At 37.2% G+C, this 14113-nt stretch overlaps 1 pseudogene; it reads right to left on the bottom strand.

Annotated features, from left to right (window-relative positions):
• Positions 1–13066: 13066 nt before the first annotated feature.
• LOC132305751 (small nucleolar RNA R71) lies at positions 13067–13165 on the bottom strand (annotated as a pseudogene).
• Between the last annotated feature and the right edge of the window lie 948 nt (positions 13166–14113).

Below are 14113 nucleotides of genomic sequence, written 5' to 3'. Positions count from 1 at the left end.
CTAAAAACTAAATAAAATAATCATAAAAACTCCCCCTACAATGGGTCTTTGTTTTTCCTTTAATACCCACATTATTGGAGGCCCATAGTTCACAAAATAAGCCCTAACAAGAAAATCCCGTAGCCAAGTAAAAGCTAAATCCCGCAATGGTGCTAGGGGCTGGGGGATCGATCCCCCAGCATTGGGGATCGATCCCCGAGGGGGTATTTTTTTGCACATTTCTGCCAATAGTGGGGGATTGATCCCCCAGTGCTAGAAATCTCTTTTAAGCCCTATTTAACTCTATTTTGGCCCTGGGCTAATCGGTTTGCTTCTTGATTGTTGGGAACATCATTAAAGGCCCAAAAAAAATGTAGAATTGACCACTTTTGAAGGATAAGCACACTATATGAACAATGGGCTCTGGCCTCTTTTTGCCATTTTCTAAACTTTTTTCTGATTGTCTTTGCTTGACTCCAAAAAGGCTTTAATGAACCGAAGTTAGTCCGTTTGAACCTTATTGACCTGAATATGACAAAAACATAAATTAGAACTAAAATCTGCAAGGAAGATAGATGCAAGGACTTAAATACCCTAACTTAAGTGCTGAAATGTGCAACATTTAAGCACTTTTCACACCTCCAAACTTAGATATTGCTAGTCTCTAGTAATAAACTACGCTATGAAATGAAATAAACATCTATACAACTACAAACTAATAAAACAATAAATGGATAACACCGTTTTTGTAGGGATCACGGTTACATTTAGCATATGCAACAAGCCATTTAAACCCCTAGGTTACCCCCTAGTGGACGAGTGAAGTCTTGTGAGGCTTTCCAGAAATGGTACCCACAAACATCAACAGCTCTTTTTTACTTGAGAAGCAACGACACATATTAAACAAGTGTTGAAAGTAGACTACTTTAAGTATGCAAATTTCTGCCATTTCTAAGCTATTCTCAACATTTCAACATCATGTAAGTAAAAATGGTCCTCCACACATTAAGCAAGTTAATCATGCAAATTGAATCAGTTCTATCATCCTTTTTGAGTGACCGGCATCAAAATGTGTTGCTATCCTAGCAAATTAAAGTAATGGCTAGCCTTACCCTCAAACTAGCATACAGATATAGTACCAGACATCAAGACATTGAATGAACCTTATTATTCAATCAAATATTCTTTATTTTATTTTATTTTATTGATTTCATTTTATTATTATTATTATTATTTTTTTTTATGTATGACCATGTGCAATGTCCAAGTTCCTTAAGCTCTCTAATCACCCCATATAACAAGCGTTGAGCCAACTACTCCCAAGCCAGATGGTCTTAGGGCGTTAAGTGTAAAGACACTTCTAAGGGCGTAATGACTCGGAATAGCTAGGTTACGAACTCAAACTAATCATATATCTTACATTCTTTCCTTGTCTTCCTTTTTAATCAGTTGACATGTTGAAAGAATGCAGTTCTTTTTTTTTTTTTTTTCCTCCCACCTTTGGTGAGTGCTTTTATTTCTTTTCTTTGCAAGGTCATTTTATCAAGAATGAAAACTTTCAAAGCATATTAGCTCAATTAGGATAAACCAAGACAATAATCAACTAAGCATGTACCCCACAAATTGAATGTTAGTATGCGCAAGTGTAAGTGTAGAATTCTAGAATTAACTCTCAAAGGATTTTCAACCAACAAGATGATGTGTACCACAAGAGAAAACATGATATCAAAAATTAAAAATTTACCCCTAAATGGCATCCTAGAGCATACAGGAAGTATTAGACTCTAAAAATTTGCTTTTCAAAGGCACTATGCTTCAAAAGTTTGAAATCATTGCCAAATACATCTCAAATCTCATCATGCATTTAAAACTCAATTTAAAATAGAATGAATCATGATGACCTTACCCCCAAACTTAAATTGTACATTGTCCTCAATGTGCAATGAGAATAATGAAAAATAATGAAAAGAGTATACCGTGATGGCAAAGACTATGAAGTCCGGCAATGATACAGTAAGAAAGATGTCTCCCCCAAACTTGGATGCAAAAATCTAGTTGTACAACCAAAATAGCAAACTCACATCAAATATCACATGGGATAAGCAATGCATACAGTTCAAAATAATATATAACACAACGCAAAGAGATATGAGATGAAACTCTTGATAAAATCTGAAAACATTCATAACCAGTCATAAGGGCATACCGGTAACACATATTTTTGATTTTTTTTTATTTTTTTATTTTTTTTTTTCATTTTTTTACTTTGTTTGTTTGTTTTTTTTTATTTATTTTTTATTTTAAAAGAAATAAAGAAAAAGAACATTTATATACAACCTACAAAATTAAAAAAAAAATGGGCTAAGTTTAACGTCTCTAGCAAGATGGAATGTTACTTTGAAATTTTTATTTTTATTTTTATTTTGTATTTATTTAAAATAAATAAATAAATAAAAACCCTACCGAAAAATCTACTGAATTGGTTATTTTTTTTAATTTTTTTTTCATTGTTATTATTTTTATTATTATTTATTTTTTTTTATTTAATTGATTTTTAATTTTTTAAATATTTAATTTTTTTTATGTATTTTTTTTTATTATTATTGATTTTTTTTAATTTGTTTATTTGTTTTGTTATTTGTTTTGTTATTTAATTTTGTTTTTTTATTATAATTATTTATTTATTTATATTTTTTTTGTTATGTTTTTTATTATTATTATTATTTAATTTTTTCTTTTCTTTTTCTTTTTCTTTTTCTTTTTTTTTTTAAATATTTAATTTTGTTTTTTTTTTTATTATTATTATTTAATTTTTTCACCGAAGAAGAACCCAATCAAAAGTGTCGGAGACGGCGAATTACGAAGAAACCAACCGAAATTGCCGGCGAGACACAGCCGCGATGCCGTAGAAGAAGCAGCCAAATCGCTGGAGAAGCCCAGTCAAAATTGCCGGCTAGAAAACGGCGATGCAGAAACTCGCCGGGAGAAAACGGCGATGCAGAGACCGTCGGCACAGCGAATCACGGCTGAAGAAATATTACCCGCGACGCCATTGGAAGAACCAGCCGCGATTCACGCCGTTGGAAAACCCAGCCGCGATCTACGCCGTTAGAAGAACCATCCGCGATCTATGGAGAGAAAGCCAGCCGAGTTGCCTTGGCTAAGAATTTTCTGGAAATTCGCTAAGTATAGCCAAAATGTGACCTCTTACAGAATTGTCTCGAATTGCATTCCAAAAGTCACATGCGGTTTTCTTAGTCATTTTAAGGTCTCGGTGCAATTTTCGGACTTTTGCAAGGTCATTCCGGTAATTTTCTTGACAAATCCAAAGATAACGGGAGATTCGAACCTCAAGTCTAGCGTTTTTGAAAATGTGTTTCATTTCCTGTTCTGCAGGTTCTACTAGGTGTCATGGGTCCATAGACACTTAAATTTCCAAATTCGGCATTCTTCGACCCTGGCCTGGCCTGGCCTTTGTAGGCCAAAACTTACTTCAAAGAGTCGTTTCTGCATAGAGCCTGCGGGCGCCCGCCAAATTGGGCAATAGTAACCCAGCCTCCGCGGGGCCCCGCCAAGCCGCTCTGGCCCCACCATCAGTTCCGCGGGCGCCCATCGCCTTCACTGGTAGGGTTTTAAAATGGGCTTTCAAGCCCATTTTTCCCTCTTTTATTTTTCCCTTCAACCCTTCCTTCTCTCCACTCTCGCCCTCAACCCTTTCAATCACCTCTCAATCTCTCTCTCACTTCAATCCCATCAATCTCATCCCTTTTTATCCATCCTCATCCTTCATTCATCTTCCTCATCCTTATCATCTTCCATCCCAAAGCTCTAACAAGAGAGCTTTGGTTCATCAACTTGGGGTAAGATTTATTCTCCCTTTCTTTCAATTTGTGAATCAATGGAGGACGGGATTGATTATATGGAGGATTTACAATTGTTTGGGGTTGTGTTTTGTTGATTGCGGGTTAAAATTTTGGGGTTTTTGCATTTCTAACCTTATTTTTGCTCTCTTCCCAATTCTGTTGCACGCCAGGTGTTCGTAGAAATTCCCGAACTAGCTTTCTTCATTTCAATGGCTCCTCGAGTTATTTCCAAGCGTGCTCGTTCATTTGAGGGCCCTTCTAATGTTCCTCCGACCCCAAACTGGGCTGAATGGCCAATTGAAACCGAAGCCAGATTCGACATTGCAAATACTTTCGAGAACAATTTGGAGACCGCATGGTCCGTCTGCGAATTGAGGGTCTGTGGCCTCGCCTCTCTTTTCAAACCGCGTGCTCATTCTTACTACCCGCGTGTGGTCCGTCTATTCTACGCCAACATGTTCCACTTATGTGAGGAATCGGACAAACTCAAAACCACCATTGATGGCTATGATTATGAATTTGACCTGGATGACCTTGCTATGGCTATAGATTGCCCTTTAGTTTCACCGGTGGATGAGGCGGGCCTCCCCCTTTATGTTGAAGGTCCTGATCTGCTTACCTTAGCGGACATTGTGGGAGAAATTTTTCATGGTCAATTCACCGGCAACAGAACCATAAGCACCAATAAATCTTTCTTACCATGTCGACTATGATTTCTCGATTCGGTCCTGGCCAAGAATGCCCTACCCGTGCCAGGCCATTCCGAGCGCAAGGGAGACTTTCAGAAAACCCTCTACTATGCTGAAAAGGAGTTTTGGTTTTGTGTCCCACAGTTTATCTCAGACCAATTGCTAAAAATCTACAATGAATTAATCTTGGTTCGGTCGCGCACCACCACCACCTGGGTATTCCCATTTCCATACCTTATTACAAGGTTGCTCAAAAATGCGGGGTTTCGAGCTCCCCGTGGTGAGCAGAAAGAGAAAGATGTGTTGAACCTCAACCTTGGGGTCTGGAAGTCTAGCACAGCTCAACTTCAGACTTCTCGTCAGGGCCGCATTGGCGGCGAGTTGGATTGGGGTGCTCCGGCTACCTCTGTGGCTCCTGCCCCTCCTGCTCCTGATGCCCCCGCTTCTCCAGCTGCCCCTTTTGTACAACCACCGGATGTCATGACTCACACCGACTATCTTGCCTTGAATGCTTCCTTGCTCTTTGACGCCATAGAGGGTGCCGTCCAGAAGACTCAGGAGAATCAAGAGATTCTGCAAGCTATGCTCCAGTCATTGATTGACCATGCACCTGGCCCACCTGGTGCTTCCTCCTCTACTCCAATGGTGGAGTGATTTCATGTTTTTCATCTTATTTCCCTTTTCAGTAGTACTTTTTAGACTTATTTTAGTCCGCGTTTGGCATTTGCTTTTCAGTTTTTCTTTTGTACTTATAACTGCATCACTTTTGCTACTTTGCATGGCTTATAGTTTTTAGTCGAATAAATTGCAGTTATTTTCATTGAATTTGGATTCATTTGATTCTTGCTTTGTATAGATATCTTTTGACAGGTTTTTGAAACCAAGTTTGGGGGCATGTTCATAGAATTCACGAGCTGGCCTATTTTTGCACCGCCACTCCAATCCTCTCAACTTGGTACCATTGTTTCTTTCCCCCTTTTGTTCATTCTCTTTGCTTATCCCTTATCTTCTCACATTGGGGACAATATGACATTCAAGTTTGGGGGTGCATGCGCGTACTATTACATTTTTGGTGCATGTGCATGTTATTGCAGTTTTGATATTTTTGCTCATTTTTTATGCTCGTAAGTTAATAAAATCATATTGTTTAAAGCAATGATAGTGGAATCATGGAACTTTTTGAAGGTTGAAGCATGTGCTTAATACTTTGCGTATAGAAGCCAAGACAATTTTTTTGAAAATAAAGAAACTTTTGAAATAAGCATGTTGATTCATAATCGGTTTGTATAAAAACTTCAATTAAATTCTCATCGGATTTCATACTCTGTTATGCTTCACATTGCATATTTGCACACTGAAAACCTAATTGTGAGGTATGCAACCCAAATTGAACCTGATCGGGACTTAGTGATCTGAATTAATGACCCTAATGAATGGATATCCTTAGCATAAGTTAAAAATAAATAAATAAATAAATAAAAATCAATAACCAGTTGAAGTTCGTAGCCTTTCCAACTCGAGTTATTAAGCTCTAGGAGTGTTTCTACATTTAGCACCCTAAAGCCATCTAGCTTGGGAGTTGTTGGCCTAACACTTGTTACATGGGTTGGTTAGAAAGCTTAAAGAACTTAGACATTGTACAGTTGTTCAAAAATAAATAAAGATGGTTTGTCGAAATTTGTAGCCTTTCCAATTCGAGTTATTAAGCCCTAGGAGTGTCTTTACACTTAGCGCCCTAAAGCCATCTGGCTTGGGAGTTGTTGGCTCAACACTTGCTATATGGGTTGGTTAGAAAGCTGAATGAATTTTCGACATTGCATGACCATAGTAGGTGATCTTTTGAGTTGATCAATAAATTTCTCAATAAGCAACAAAAGTTGTTCAGTTAATAAAGTTATGCCTTGGAGACCTCATTTAAAAGGAGATTTAAGGATGTGAAAATGTGTTCTTGAGATTGGAAAAAGAGGGTAAAAGCCACATATTAGGAAGCCGGCTCACTTTCACTGAAGTTAGAGTTCATGTCATTCAAGAGATGACAATTGAAGTGTTTATATAGACCTTGATGATTGATGCATTTAAGTTGAACTTGTTTTGCCATTTTGGGTGTTAAGGCTTTATATATACAAGGTAGTCTGCTCAATGTCTATCTTCGAATTTTCTGTGTTCCAAATCATAGTTGAGCTTCGTCGATATTTTTGTTTCATGATTGATGCATGTGTTAACATTTCATTGGTCGTCATTTTCATTAAGCTCTTTATTTTGTTTTTGCTAAGAGACTAGCAAAATGTAAGTTTGGGGGTGTGATAAGCGCCGAATATTACATATTCAAGTGCCCTTTCTTGCATTAGTTAAGTCCATTATTAGAGGATAATGTACAATTTTAATTCATTTGTGTTTTTCTTTCTGATTTCAGGTATTTTTCCCGAGAATGATCAAAGAAGCGGCTTTGACATCATTTGTGTTGAAACACGTGCGTTGTGCCGGGGAGTCATCTTTTGGACCGAACCTCTTATGTTGCAGTTTTTGCGAAGCCATGGCTTAGTGCTCATTGTACTTCTGAGATGGAAGCACGTCCATGACCTGGTTTGAGGAAGCTTGCAAGAAGCTTGGTCAAAGTTGCAAAAGGGCAATCTCCCGCGGGTGCCCGCCAATCCCCTCTCCTCTCTGCCAACTTTGGCGGGCCAATCCTCAGCGCCCGCGGAAGCCCCTGCGAGCCAATGCGGGCGCCCGTTGCGTCATCGCGGGCGCCCGCCAAACACTCCAGCAATTCCCTTGCGATCCCATGCCCCGCCGGCGCCCGCGGAATTGCAACAGCCAATTCAATTGCCCCTGATTTTCAGCATTTTGGTTCCCTTATCCTTCTTTTGTATGGTCTAGCTTTATGCAGAGGGGGGAGCTCGTGATTTTGAATATGGGGAGTAGGTTTTGAGTGTATATAGAGGGGAAGCTCATTATTTTGAGGGGATCTCACATTTTTTAGTTAAGTTCTAGAGAGGAAGAGAGGTGTTCTTGAGGTCTTGGGTTCTAGCTTCCTTGAGGTACAAAGATGGAGGGTGGACTTGTTTCTTCCTCTTCATTGCTTGCAGTGATGGGTAACTAAACCTCCATCTAGGGAGGTGATGATGCCTTCCCTTGTAATCATGTTCTAGATTAAGCTCTATTTTGGGGATAATAATGTATTATTTTTGGTCTTTTCATAATCTAGAGCATATTACCTCTTGTAATGAATTCTAATGTTTATAAATGATTGTTGTAAGTTAATTATCTTGTCTTAGATGGTTTCTTATATTAATCATAATGATTGCATTTTCATGATGACAATGGAAATAAGATTATGAATGGTTTTCATGGCATGTTGATAGAGAAACTTGATAGTCCATTGCTTAGGTATCCCCTTTGATGGGTTATACTTAATTCCTAGCTTCATGTGCTTTATCATTTGATTTAAGACTTGATGATCTTTTGCTTAAGAAAGTATGTTTGATGCTACACCCAAGTTTAGGTAGTTCGAATGTATAAACTTTTGATGAATCATTCCTGTTTTAATTTGATGAACTTCTCAATGATTATAGGGCAACCATGGGTTGCTATATAATTCTTGACCATCATTTATATTGTCTATCCCCAATTTAGTTTTGATCTAACATGTGTTTAGGGTAGTGCGGATTCACTTCCCTAGTTCCCTTTTTAATTGTCTTTGCCTCTTTACTTCTTAGCATTAATGTTTTATGCACTTTTCAATTCATAATCTAAGTGACAATCCAACAAATCCTTTATAACTCCCTTTATCATTCTAAAAATGACTCTAAACACCTAAGTTGCCATAAACTAGCAGTCCCAGTGGTTCGACTTACCCGACCAATAACCTTATTTTACAATGATTTGTGCTATTGCAAAGGTTGATGTATAATTGACAACCAATCAACAGCATGCTTCATAAGGATATAATATCACATCAATTCCAGAATATAACTTGAGTAGGTTGTCATTTAATCCACACAATCATATAAGACATTTTGGGTATGCTAACTTCTAAAAATTTCAATAACAATCATACAACTTCATATAAGCTCATGGGTATGTAAGATGTCAATTTGAACATACTAAAACATAACCAACACTAGAGAAGTTACCAATTCAATCCCAAAGTGCTAAATATACACAACTTGAAAGCACATAATTTTAGTTTTTATAATTAGGATTTTGCAAAATTACAGTTTTTTTTTTCTTCATCAAGTATTTTGCAGCTCAAATAAAAGAAGATAATTCACAAAAAGTAAAGATTATGGGATTTCTGATGAGCATTGAAAAGTACGCATTTAAACCCCTTAAGCTTGAGTATTCTAGGACCTTTATCAATCTTATTTTTTCATTTTAGATTAATTTCATGTTATTGCCCTTGTCAGACACTTATCCCTAAAATAAGTCCATTCAGCAAAATTAAAGCATAAAAGAAGCAATCTCAAGCTAAATGGAAGAATGGAGCAAAATGGAAGCAAAGTGGTGGAAAACAGTAAGCTTCGATCGATCAGATATATTTTCAATCGATCTCACATTGATCGATCCAGCCTAACCAAGATGGATTAAAACCCCTTGTCCTTATCCTCAAGAATTTCCATCTTCGATTGATCCAACTTTCCTTTAGATCGATCAAACTTCCTTGATCTTATCCTCACCTACCACTTTTGTCTTTTCCCCAAAATATCCTAAAAATATCTCAGATTTGTCTTATTCCAAAAAGGCACTGCCAAGGATTGATCGATCTGGCCTTACTTTGATTGATCTGGCCAGAGTTCGATCGATTTCATCTGAATTCGATCGATCGAACCTCCTCAAGTCCGAAATAAAATAGAGTCTAGCTCATTAAAAGATGGCTCATGGTGCAATCATTGAGAGAACCCTAGTGCATGAGACCTGACCATTGGGTGTGCACTTAAGCAACCTATATAAGGATTTTAAGCCATTTTTACATATAACATCATAGATATCATATGCAATCTTGGAGAGGAGGCTAGAGATTAGAGAGACATACACTATTTAGGAGTTCCTCTATTCATCTAGGGTTTCCATCAAGAAGAAGATCATTCCTACCACGGAGATGGCCATTGAGGGTTGGATGACTACATCAATGAGTGGCTAAACATCTTCTTGGGGCTAGAGTTAGCCCTAAGCATGCCTTCTACACTTTTATGTTTTTTTATTTTGAGGGAATTTGTGTTGTAATCTTGTCTTGACATTTAATTTATATATGAATCTTATTTTTATGATGATTTGTGTTGATTAATACTTCCAATTGATCATTTCATTCTATTCAGATGTCTATGTATGCTGGAATAGATGTTCATGTGTTTATCTCTTCGTTTTGTGATATTGATGCATGTCTATGTGTGTTGATGCTATGAATCTAGAGATTGTTGATGAGCGCTGAAAAGTGAGAAATTTAAACCCCTTAGGCTTATGTATTTTAGGACCTTTATCTATCTTACTTTTCTGTTTTAGACTAATTTCGTGTTATTGTCTTTTTTAGGTGCTTATCCCCAAAATAAGCTAATTCAGCTAAATAGGAGCTTAAAAGAAGTTAACTCAAGCTAGATGGAAGAAATGAGCAAAGTGGAAGCAGAATGAAGCAAAGTATGGAAATCAGCATGTTCGATCGATCTCAAGAATACTCCGATTGATCAAAAGTTCATCTATCTAGACTCTCTAAGATGGATTCAAGCTCTTTTGTCCTTATCCAAAGATCCCACAAAGTTCGATCGATCCAACAATTCTTCGATCGATCGAAAAGATTCCATCTTATTTGTACCACCCTACCTACCATTTTTGTCTCTTTCCCCAAAATATCTCAGATCTGTCCTTATCCAAAAAGGCGCTACCATGGGAGGATCGATCCAGCCAAAGTTTGATAGATCTCAGCCAAGTTCGATCGATCTCAGCATAGGTTCGATCGATCGAACCCTCTCAAGTGCGAATTAAATTAATTTCCAATTCATTAAAAGTTGTCTCATTATGCAATCATTGAAGGAGCCCTTGTGTACGAGCCTAGACCATTGGGTGTGACATTTGAGCTACCTATATAAGGATTATGAGTCACTTTTACATATATGCTTTTTAGAGTTGATAGATACAATTTTTGAGTATTCTTAGAGAGGAAGAAAAGAGAAGAGGAGGCTAGAGACACATTCTTGAGAGGTTTTCCATCTACTTCAAGAAAAAAAGCATTTCTACCATGGAGATAGCCCTTGAGGGTTAGAGGATACCATTCATGAGTGGCTAGACATCCTCTTGGAGCTAAAGTTAGCCTTAAGCATACTTTCTTTACCTTGATTTATGTATTTTTGAGGGGATTTGTATTGTAATACATGTTTTGACATATTTATATACATAGATCTTGTTTATTCAATGATTTATGTGGTTTAATTCTTCCACTTAATTATTTCATTCTATCCATATGTCTATGTATGCTAGAATAGATGTTCATGTGTTTATCTCTATCTCTTGTGTTGTTGATGCATGTCTATGCGTGTTGATGCTATAGATCTAGAGATTGTCAAGACATGGTGCTTAATAGAATGTTCTTATGATTTATTTGATGGTTCATACTCATTTCTTGATGGATTATGCCTCTCCCTTAGTTTAATTAGTTTAATTTTCATGTCATTAGCTTAGATGTAGTGTAGTTACCTTAGTTGTTAAATGGGAGGACAATCCATGCTTGTTGTTTGATGTTCCATACTTATGCATGCAAGTAGTATATTTCTCTAATTATGTGATGTGTTTGGGATTGTGAGCTTAAAGGAAGGATTAATGGCTTAGTTTGATGTATTGTGCTATTTATTGTGTTGTTGAGACAATATACACTTAATTGGTCATCCATGCTTATTGAAACAACCACACACACTCACTATTGTTGCAACATATGTTTTTCCCCTCATTAATTATGAATTGAGTGTATAGAAAGGAGATGTTTAGCGGTGATCTCTAACTCCAAAGACCTCTCTCTCTTGTTTTCTCTATCCTTTAATTACTTATTTTATATTGAACTTGCTTAATCTTAATTGTAGTTTAATCAACCAAACAATCTATCTTTGATCACTCGACCTACTAACCCTATATATTGTTTCCATTGCAACGGTATCCATAATCTCTTGGGACGATCCCTACTCACCCTAGCTATATTTTTAGTTAGAGGTAGTGGTGGCTTTTACAAATTTAAAATTTGGCCACATTGCACACTCACACGATCATTTTGTACAAATTTGGGTGCACCGCGACAGACACACTAAATTTTTGGCACCGTTGCCGGGGATTTAATTGGCAATGCAGTGTTTTGGAAATAATTAGGAATTAGTACTCTTTTGATCGTGTCTTTATTTATTTATTTATTTATTTATTTATTTATTTTTTTTGGTTACTTATTGTGTTTATTCTTATTTGGCTAGGTTAATTGAGTGAAAGAAGTTGAACAAAGGAGAATTCAAGCAAGGAGCTAAGCTAAGTACAAAAAGGACTAAAAATCTAAAAAAAATTGCAAAGCAAAGCAAGGCTTGGAAATTGAAAATGAATTGAAGTTGCTTAAGGACCCTTTGTGAGATTTTTCGAACTCAAGCTTTAGTTAAATCGTCGGCCCACGTGGAGGCTTGTTTTTTATTTCTTAGATAAATCGTGAGCTCGCGTGGAGGCTATTTACTTTTCTTTGCCTATTGTTCAAGCATGGGAGCATGGGATTGTATGTGAAGATTTGTTGATTGATTTGTTGTGGGGGCGAAGTGTTTGTTACTTGCTTATTTGCTTGTTATTTGTCTTTGCTAGTGTATGCATGGTCATAGGTCATTAAATCCTACTCTTATCCCTCTTAAATTTCATGTTGAATCGGTTGTTCATAATCCTAGGGGAAGAGGTAGTTCTTATCACTCCATTTTACCAATGGTGAATTTGAATGACGACCATGTGAAGGACCTTGGTCACATAGACCAACAAGGCATCCTCTACCCTAATGTGTATCATACAAATGTTTAAGTACCATTAGGCATGCCTAGACCATTCATTCCACCATAACAAGAAGGCCAAATTCCATTGGGAATGCCTCAACCAATCTTTGCTCCACAACCACCCATGGTTCAAGCTAATCAAGGTGTTCGTGTAGCACCACCAATTGTGAATCCTCCCATTGCAATTAAAAGACCATTATGTGCCTAATGAATATAATGCAGCCACTTGCATTCAATTGCCTCCATTTAGAGCACATCACTATGAAATCAAACCACAAACCATTCAAATGCTTCCTAACTATCATGGACTTTCAAGTGGAAAACCTTATAAGCATTTAGATGAGTTTCTTGAAGTGTGTTCCACCGTGAAATACACGGACATGCCGAAACAAGTTTTAAGACTTAAACTTTTTCCTTTTACCCTTAAAGGCAAGGTAAAATATTGGTTCAACAATCTTAAGCCTTTTTCAATAACTTCTTGGGCGGAAATGCAACAAGAGTTCTTGAAAAAGTATTACTCGGTTTCAAAGACCAATGCCATGAGAACTTCAATTAGAGAATTTTCTCAAGGGGATAGGGAAATGTTTCATGAGGCATGGGAAAGGTTTAATGATTTGCTTAGAAAGTGCTCTCATCATGACATACCCAAGTGGCAACTAGTTCAATATTTTTTTGAAAGTTTACCGGATAATCACAAGGGTATGGTTGATGCATCTATGGGTGGTTCTTATCTTGATAAGCATGAAAATAATGTGTGGCAATTGTATGAAAGCATGAGTGAGAATTCAATGCATAGGTCCTTATCTTCTAAAAATGGTAGAAACCTAGGTGGAAGGAAGAATGTCGGCTTATAACAAGTTGACAACTCCAATGACATAGCCACCGAGACGAAATCCTTATCTCAAAGGTTTGATAAATTTTTTATCAACCAAAATTTGGCGAATCAAGTATTTTCCTCCCTTACTCATATTCATCATCGTGCATCTAATGAATCTTGCATGACTTGTTCAAGTGTCTTGCATTTTACTTCCAATTGTCCATATGGATATGTGCAAAGTGAGCCCCATGAGCAAGTCAATGCTACATTTGTTATTCAAGGGAATAATCCTTATGGCACTCATTACAATTCAAGTTGGAAGAACCATCCAAACTTTTCTTGGAAAAGCCAAGGGGAAGGGTTAAACCCTCCCCAAGGTGGTTTTTAAGGGAAGTATGTTCCGCCACGTATACAAGGCCAAGGTTCCCAAGATTTTAAATCATCATTATTTAAATCACATGGCAATCAATTTTCTAATTCTTATTTCCCTAACCAATCATCTTATTCCCAAGGAAACTCTAGGAGTCCCGCTTTTAAAGAGAAAGTTTTAACCGCTTTAGGCACTCTAGAGGCGAACACTCAATTACTTCATTCTCATTCTCAATCCATTGCTAAGCTAGAAACCCAAGTGGGGCAAATATCTAGTACCTTAAATGCTAGAAAGAAGGGGAAAATGCCTTTGAATGCCCTACCAAAGCAACAATGTGTTGTGGAAACTCATTCCTCATCGAAAGGGCACACAATTGAACATGTCAATGCGGTGACAACCTTGAG

This window comes from Cornus florida, unplaced genomic scaffold (genome assembly GCF_030987335.1).
Source record: "Cornus florida cultivar Cherokee Brave unplaced genomic scaffold, ASM3098733v1 CherokeeBrave_3.0.0_Hap2_Chr04, whole genome shotgun sequence".
Classification (NCBI taxonomy): domain Eukaryota; kingdom Viridiplantae; phylum Streptophyta; class Magnoliopsida; order Cornales; family Cornaceae; genus Cornus; species Cornus florida.
The sequence above is the reverse complement of the archived record's forward strand: the minus strand, read 5'-3'. Positions and strand labels throughout refer to the sequence as shown.